Below are 9,096 nucleotides of genomic sequence, written 5' to 3'. Positions count from 1 at the left end.
TGCTCATAATTAATCAACTGCAGCAGTTAATTACCCTCTGAATAAAGAAATAATTCTTGGTATCTGTCCTTTGCATATCTGAAAGTACTTCAATAGACTTGAGTCTCCCACCTCTTTATCACAACAATAATCTCCTAGTCAGCCATCCACACGGTATTGGTAGGTGATTGCTGATCTAGTTATTGGCTTCCTTGTTAATGTGTATATGTGTGTGTGGTGTGTTGTATGTTTGTAGGAGCAGGAGGGAAGAGCTGCTTTCTGATTAATGCGAGACTGGACCAATGATCAGTATCAGCTGAGGCATCTGCTACTCTCATTGATGAAATGCCATTCAAATAAATTTAGTCTGTTTACTAAGTTGATGATAAGAATGCGAGTAAACCAGAATTTTAACTATTAAGCCCACAATTCAATAAATTTAATCAGTGAAACAAAATCAATTGAAGCAGAAATTATTTGAACATTATTACCATAATTCAAATTACTGCAATAAGACGCTAGTGAAAATTAATCATGCTGATGGTAATCTTTAAGGTTTGGGGTCATTTATTTTGGAAATTGGTTTGTTATCTTCAGATCAATTTGATTTTGTTAAAGGAAGTACCACTATTTGTAATAAGGACATTGGGAATTGAAATCAATTTTAAGTAATTGGCACAGCTGAATAGTGGGTCTTTTTTTTAACAAATCCCCTACCAGTTTTCGTCCGTGGAAAATGTAATTTGACACTTATCATCAGAGAACATCACTTTTATCCCAACTCTACCTCCAACCTGCAATATGCGAACTTGGCTCTGAGCTGGTAGTACTATAACTCTAGATAAGAAGGTTTTGGATTCCAGCCCCATGGTGGGCCTTTAGCTCATGGTTTAGGCTGACAGGCCAGTGGTAGTATTGGAGCATTGCTACATTGCTCAAGATGCCATCCTTTGGACTAGTCTTTAAAACTGATATCTCATCCACCCATTTAGGCTGGATTTTAAAGATCCCATGACACTACTCAAACATTGTGGAGTTTCTCCTAGAGTTCTGGCCACAGTCACCCAGATAAATTGATAATTCGCTTCATGGCATTTTGTGGCATCTTGCTATATGCAATTTGGTTGCTGTGTTTGCTTTATAAATACACAATAACTACAGTTGATTGCAATTCCCTATGAATCGCTTAAGATGTTTTGAATGCTATTTCAAAAAACAATAATTTTTAATATTGCCACCATGCAAACAATTTCCTATTCAAGCTACTGGGTTGTTTTGAATTCCATGCACTTTAATAATAACTACTAATCTCTTCTGCAGAGCTTATCAAATGCCCTTTGAAAATCGATGCAGATGACATCTATTGATTCTCTTCTATATACACCTATTGATCCTCCCTATTCGCAAACACTTATTTCAGTGAGTGAATAGTGAACCTGTGGAACAGGCTCCCTAGGGAGACGGTTGAAGCAGGAAGTGTTGATTCTTTCAAACACAGATTAGATAGTTTTCTTTCAGGAAATAACATCATGGGATATAGTACATAGATAGTTTGGGCAATATGTGCAAGCGATCACCAGGAAGGTGGAAGGCGAACTAGATGGACCTTGGTCTTTTTCCGTTTAGCATTTCTTATGTTCTTATATTCATTCTGTCAAAAAACACTGTTAGGGTAGTTAGACAGACTACCTTTCCCCAAACCATGCAGAAACTCTTTCATTGTTAATGGATTCTAGAAACTTCTCACTGTTGTACTTATAGTCTATAGCTACTTATTTTGTCATGTACCCGCTTCTTGTGTAATGTTGTAATGTTTGCTGGCTCTAATGCTTGCAAAGCTCTAGTATTATCTTTGAATCCAGAGAGATTTGGAAGATTAGAACTAATGCATCACCTCTTCCTTTCAATGGGTCTGGAGATTTGTCTGGCTTCAGTCCCTTGGTTTATCCATTGCAATTTTCTATTTGCACTGATCCCTGGAAAGTGTCACCACTCTGTTCTTGATGATTGTATACAATGCTATTATTCCTATTCTTGATGTCACCATGTAATTTTTTCATACCTCCTCTTTGCTCTCATTATTTGTTTTTAATATAACATAATATTATTATTATTTTTGTTTTTCCTTTGTTTATTGCTCTGAGTTCTAGGGATATGGGGAAAACTGGTTGGGTTGGCTAAAGATTTTCTACTGTTTACCAGGTCCACAACTCATATTTCCCAATTTCCAATGAGCTGGATGATGTGTGAACCTGGTGCATTGCCCTTGCTATAACAATAGTTTCTGGTCAATGTCTCTGATCAGTTAGTTTGCTGAATCAGACAGACAGACAGACAGACAGACAGACAGACAGACAGAGAGAGAGAGAGAGAGAGAGAGAGATAGATAGATAGATAGATAGATAGATAGATAGATAGATAGATAGATAGATAGATAGATAGATAGATAGATAGATAGATAGATAGATAGATAGATAGATAGATAGATAGATAGATAGATAGATAGATAGATAGATCAGAAGGCTCGAAGCTTTGAACTCTGTAGTGCACCATTAGGCTGATGAAGAGAAGCAATCTAAAATCAACAATCAGGGTGCCTTTTAAAATGTTCAGTGTTCTTACTTATCTTTACTGAAGGGATAATTAAACTTGAACTTGAAGAGGATAAGTACTGTGTACCTAATTTTCTCCAATGTTTCAAAGATTTTCCGTAATGGGAATAACAGCACGAAGAGAAGAATTGAGATGAGTTTAAACGCTATGGCCTGCAGCATATCAGACATCACAATTTCAGCTGTTTCTTTGACTTTGTGCTATCTCCTAGTTTTTCTAGTAAATCCATTCAGATTTGAAAATCTTGCGGTGAGAATCAGTTAATGTAAAGAAATGATCGAGTGACAAATTCTGTGTTGAAAAGACTAATCTTTCTACAATGTAGCATCTTTGTGCTGTTTTGATGTGGTTTTAGAAGAATTTACAAAAGGACAGCTTCAAAATTAATACTGGATTTAAGTATTTGCCCACATTCTGAATGCTCTGAAATGCAAAGAAAATAGAGTAAATCTCGATCTGAGTGGATCTGTTGTTGCATGATGAGTAAAGTGTGAGTTATAAGCAAATGGAAATCTTGCACCGTGAAATCTTATTCCATGATTAAATTACATGTAATTTGTTGTTGTTGTTGGAAAGTCCAAAGGACAGGAGTCAATCTTCTCAAAATTAAATAGTTGATTCTCCTCTATGAGAAATATTTCTCACACCATGTGCACTTTAATGGGATATTTTCGATTTACAATTGTATGCATGCCAAATTTCCCCAGGGTGCTGAGTGGTTTGTATCCCAGCATTGATCTGTGAAAATGACCCATCTTTCATTGGGAGAGAAAAGCGATACCTTGTTTTATGCTTTCGTCCAAGCATCTGTTTGCGATTGGGGGAGGGAGGCAACTCCACCCGAGTCTAGATTTACTCTGTTTATATAGCACTTCAATGCATGCAGAATTTGGCAAATTGTTAAATTCAGTCTTAATTTTTTGTAGTTCTTAAAAGAAACTTACAGAAAAACAAATTAAAAAAATAAAGCTGCATTTAAGAATGTTCCAAATCCTGGATACGCTGAAATGCTACATTAATAGTGTAATTCTAGACCCAGGTGGAATTTCTTTCCCTGTTAATCTTAGAAAATCAGTTGATGGCTCACAAGCTAACATAGGTATTCAGTGTACTAGAAATAGTGTGCCTAATGTCTCAAAGTTAAAACACATGTTACATTTGCTTGTTACACACATGTCCTTTCCTTTCCACTGTATACAGCAGTGATGGTGGATGTGATTAATAGTTTTTCCACTGAGCATGGACGAGCATTTGATTACACTTTTACAAGTGGACCTGTGGATCTTCTCCAGCAGTTTAGCAGCTGATGTGGTAATAAGTGTGTGATGCCTCATTGCTTCTTTGTAGACATGAGCATTTGAATCAGTGCCACCATAAACAATCTAAGCAGTGGATATAAAATACTAGCCTAAAAAAACTGAGCCACTGCAGTGGACTCTGTTTCAGATGATTCATGGGAACATCCCTTCCCCCTTCCCCTCTCATTCCTCTCCTCCCCCTCCTTCCCCGCCTCCCTCCTCTCCTTCCCCACCTCCCCATCCCCTCTTCTCTCCTCCCTCCCCACTCCTCTCCCTTTCGGTTGGCCTCTTGGAAATTGTACAGATATTCAAATGATTTTCATCTTGTCCCACCTCTGAATATTTTTAAATTCACATCAAGTTTCATTTAATGTGAATAATTTAGTGTATGGAGAGCATAGGATATAACAGCATATCACCACATTATGAGATTTTCTTGACAAAATTTCAAAGACACATAAGTCATCTGGCAGAAATTAATGGTCATTTTCACAGCAGCGTAACAGTGTCAGATGTGCAATTCTCTGTTTATACAGTGGTCTCGTTTTAAAAACATTTTCTGAGGTTAATCGTCTGATGTGGACCATTAAGTGACAATTAACTGGGCGTCATTATTGTTTTCCGTGTCAATGTCGTTAATTATTACATTCCTGGGTTATAGATTTATCACAAGCATAATAAACATATTTGTGTTCCCATCTTTTCATTTTTGGCCCTGTTTGTGTTTAAGAATAAGCAGAGTGGTAGGGAGTTGTCTTGTGGGAGTCAGTTTAGGAAAAGCCAGATAAGGGTTTGTGGAAGCTGACTATAGGAGTCTGCACTTAGTAACACTGCAGACAGACATAGTCTACTGTTAGTGAAAGCTTACTATAGGAGGCTGCACTCAGTAACATTGGGAAAGCTACCTGTTAGTATAGGAGTGACAGTAGCACTGGAGAGTAAGGCTGCTATCAGTGTGGGAGAGTTTGTCACAAGTGGGAGATTTTGCAATGTCTATGGATGGCTTGATGGACTGAATCTTTCCTTCCATGCTTTCTTTTCTTTTCATGGCTTTGCCTGAGGTGAGGAACTTTCTTGTTGAGGAAATCATAAGGTGAGGAAACCTGCAGCAGTAAACCATGATCATCTTGCAGAAAGCAGCAGCACAATCCCAATGGCAGAGTCCTGGCATGAGGTACCTGCTCACTCTTTGCTCAGAATGGAAGGGAGGTAGTGCAAAAATCTATTTATTTAAAAAATAAATAAAAACAACCATAATTTTAACCGACATTAACCTTGCAGCACCTTGGAGACGTCCTCCCGATGTGAAAGAAGCTATAAATGCATTTGTTGTTGTTGTTGTTCCACATCAGGAGGACATCTCAAAGCACTTCACAGAGCAGAAAGGAAGCAAGTGAGGAGGTGTATTTAATAACCCATTCATTCATTTAAGAGAGATTTCCAGAATATGGGGACAAAGTGACTGAAAGCTTGCCCACTGATGGTAGGGTTAAGGGGAAGGGGATGTGAAGCAGGCCAGAGTGAGCAGAATGGAAGACAAAATAACCCTGATTCCTGAGGACAGCTACTGGCCCCAACTGCGGCTCTAGCTGAGATCATCTAACTGAACACAGACAAGGATTTGAACCTGTGATCTTCTCTCTATCACATAGAGCTGCATTGAGAGTTGATGCGTTTACACTCCCATCACCTGGATAATCAGGGAAACGAGTGTCCAATTTTCTGTAGGTTGTGCCAAGATAAAGAATAATACAGTAGCAATATCATAAATAAATAAAACGATAAATGTTATCAGCAAGAAAATGCTTTGTTATGCTTCCTAATGAGATACAGTGTGTGAAATAAATAAAGAAATTCTAACACAAAATATGGAGCCTTGACGCACAACAAAATAATTAAGTGTAAAAAATAACCACTAGAAGATTTGAGCATGCAATCTTGTTTGCTGAGATGATGTGTGTATATGCAAATCCAGGATCATAAGGAGATGCCGACATTTAGTTGGAGCTTTTTTGGGAATGTTTCTTGCATTAGTTTGTCTAGTGAGCAATAAATGTCACAGTGCCTTGAAAAACGTTGTTTAAGACGCTGTAAAATGGCATGTAAATGACTGCTTGGCAGCTTCAGAGCTCAGCTTAATGACGTCACCTAGCCGTGGAAAGTGCTGCAGAATGTGATTATACTGCCTACCTCCATCGCAACAACTATTATAGCATAATGTTACATAAGCTCAAAGGTTCGTAAGTACTTTGTACATAAGTACTTTGTACATAAGTACTTTGTAGCTTCAAGTTTCAGGATGTTGGCAATTGCACTCCCCTCTCTCCTGTACTGAGGCAACCTCAGACTGAACAATTTTTGATTCTAATTTTTATTCAATTCAATAGGGCAGCACTAATAGAGATGCCATCTTTTGAATGAGATGTTAATTATAATAATAATAATAATAATGTTAATAATCCCTGCATTTGTCTGCTGTAAAAGATCCCATGGCATCTCTTCAAAAAGAGAAAGAAGTTTTCCCTGATGTCCTGGCAAGCAATACTCAAGGTAAAATTGGCCATTCACTTTAGGGCTATTTATGGAATAATGTTGTGCACAAATTGGCTGCTGGGCTTGCCTACAAAATACACAGTCACTACACTTGTATATCCTGTGAAGCACTTTGAGATGTCCTTCAGATGTGAAAGGTGCTGTATTAAGTGCAAGGTTTTTTTTATCATATCTCTGAATTTTTAAATGTTGTCATACAAGAGCGGGTTATTTTTGATATGAATGTTCACAATTTGAATTTCTTCTCATTAATACCCAAATACTGGGCAATGTGTTTTGTATGTTGTACCAGCATCAAGGGAGGGATGGAAAGTAGGAAGTTTCAATCATGTCCTATTGTCTACAAGCCAACATGATTCCCTTGCACAAGGTGGAGAATATTTTGTGGTGGTAATAATGGCATTTGTACTAATGTCTTTTGCTTGGAGGTTCAGCGCTCTGGGACAATATCCTGCATGAGGGGTGCTATATGCTTCTTTTTGTTAGATGTGGAAGTGCTGGGAAGGAACCTACAGTTGACTTCAGCATTTACTGAAGTGGTACAGGCCCACCTCATGCTAATGCAATGCTTTACAATCAGATTTCACATTATAACACAAGGCCAGCAGTCCAAGCTTCTGGGTCACGAGATAGCCACTGATGTCACTTCCTACATGTTCAGGACACCAGCAGGTGTTTCTGTGAGCATTTTCAGTGATTGCTTGGATACCTCTAGTTGCCGAGAGACCTTATGTGCCAGTTAGCTATGCACAGGATGTTGCGGAGTCTGGAAGTTGGACGATTACAGTATATCTTTGCTATAAATGTATCTGTGATAATACTGAGGGTGTTACAATGGGGTCAGGCTATTCTTATAATAGAAGCCACTTTTGTCTCACACCCCTCCTTCACCTCTGGCATCAGAAGACTTCCTGTTCTCTCTCTGGTGGGTAAAAAAAACTTTCTGTTTAGCATTAAGCACAGTGCTTTGGTGATGTAGGAGTAGAATAGAAAATAATAATATTGCTTGCATTTAATATAGTGCCTTATTACATCTTCGAGACATCTCAAAGCACTTCACAGAATATACAGTAAAGTGAATTGACTTGCTTACTGCTAGGCGTGTGGAGTAAGAAAACTTGCCTAACTTTTCACCTTGCATGGGAATCGAACCCAGGTGAGTGCTCTAAGCTATTGAACTCCACTGAAGGTCAATGTCAGCAAAAGTGATAAAATAATAATGATATTAAACCTAGCATTTGATACAGCGCCTTATCACGTCATGGAAACGCCTCAAAGCACTTCACAGAATATACTGTAAAGTGATTTGCCTGTATATTTTGTGGGCGAAACACGTCAGCCAATTGTGTACAGCAGTGTCCCACAAACAGTCGTGGATTGAATGATCAATTTTTATTTTTTGGAAGTGCAGAATGGAATTTTTACCCCTGGGCCTGCAATCATGGAATGTCGCCAGAGCTGGGATTCAACACTATTCTTCACCTTTCTGCTTTCCAGTTAGAGAAAATAAGAGTGCTATCAAAGAGACAGGATTATCCTAGCATCCACAAAGGAAATCAAAGGGCATTATTGAAACCATCAATACTATACTTTTCCTCTTTCTGCGGGGAAGAGCCTGGGCACTTTCTTCTTAGCAGTTGCCCAAGTTAACACAATTAAAAACAGTTTCCCTGGTAGTAAACTGTGGGCACAGTTCCCAACTCATCAAAATGTGGTGTAGAATGATGGAGCGCTTCCAGGAATAGCCTTCAAGACACTGGGTACATTTTTGGCCCTATGTGAAAAATTAATAGGTAACACAGCTCCAGTACAACAAGAACCCCTTTCAATCATTAATTGTATGAACGGTGTGTGATTTCAGAAATGTCACTAATGATGTGTGCAGCAATTAGCACAACCCAACGTAATTCATCAATCCTCTGAGATTTCGGCCTAGCCACGAGGTTTCAGTGAAGACAGCACTAACTCCTGCCTGGCTGCTTGCTAAGTAATTACCCAGGGGATTTGTGTGCTGTATTTATGATCCGTGTACTTAATGCCATTCTCTTTCTTAAATGACAGATGCTGCTGTCTACAGCCATGGCTCATAATTGCAGCAGACAAGGACACAGTTTCACTTAAGTAACGATAGAGCACAGATCCAGAAAATGCACTTCTGTTTGTGAAGAGTTTGCCGGAGTCCCAGCCTAAGAAGGATCATGAATACATTATTGTCTCACAATGCATGGCGTTCTATGGGGTTCAATGCAAGAGCTCTCAGGGGCCAGCAATAATATACCAGCAAGCAGAGACTCAGGGGAAGAGATGGACAGGCTTATCTAGATGTCCATGCCACCACAATAGGCAGGCAATCAGAACTTATAAAGAGTCAATGGGTTCAACTGCCTCAATACACTGCCATGGAAAAAGGTAAGGGTTTATGTACACAGTAGTCGACTAGTTTCTAAGATGGCAATGGCAACTCATTATGCGCTCCCTTTAACAATAATAATCCTTGCATTTGATATAGCGCCTTATCACGTCGTTGAATGCAATCATGTGCCAGAAAGTACTTGATTACAAACTTAATATCAAAGGAAAGAGCACAATTCAGTCATGACCTGGGCCAATAGAAAAGTGCGGATTTATTTGCAAAAACTTGTGGAGCCCTTTG

This window comes from Callorhinchus milii, unplaced genomic scaffold, assembly GCF_018977255.1.
Source record: "Callorhinchus milii isolate IMCB2004 unplaced genomic scaffold, IMCB_Cmil_1.0 Scaffold3, whole genome shotgun sequence".
Taxonomy (NCBI): domain Eukaryota; kingdom Metazoa; phylum Chordata; class Chondrichthyes; order Chimaeriformes; family Callorhinchidae; genus Callorhinchus; species Callorhinchus milii.
Note: the sequence above shows the minus strand (reverse complement) of the source record.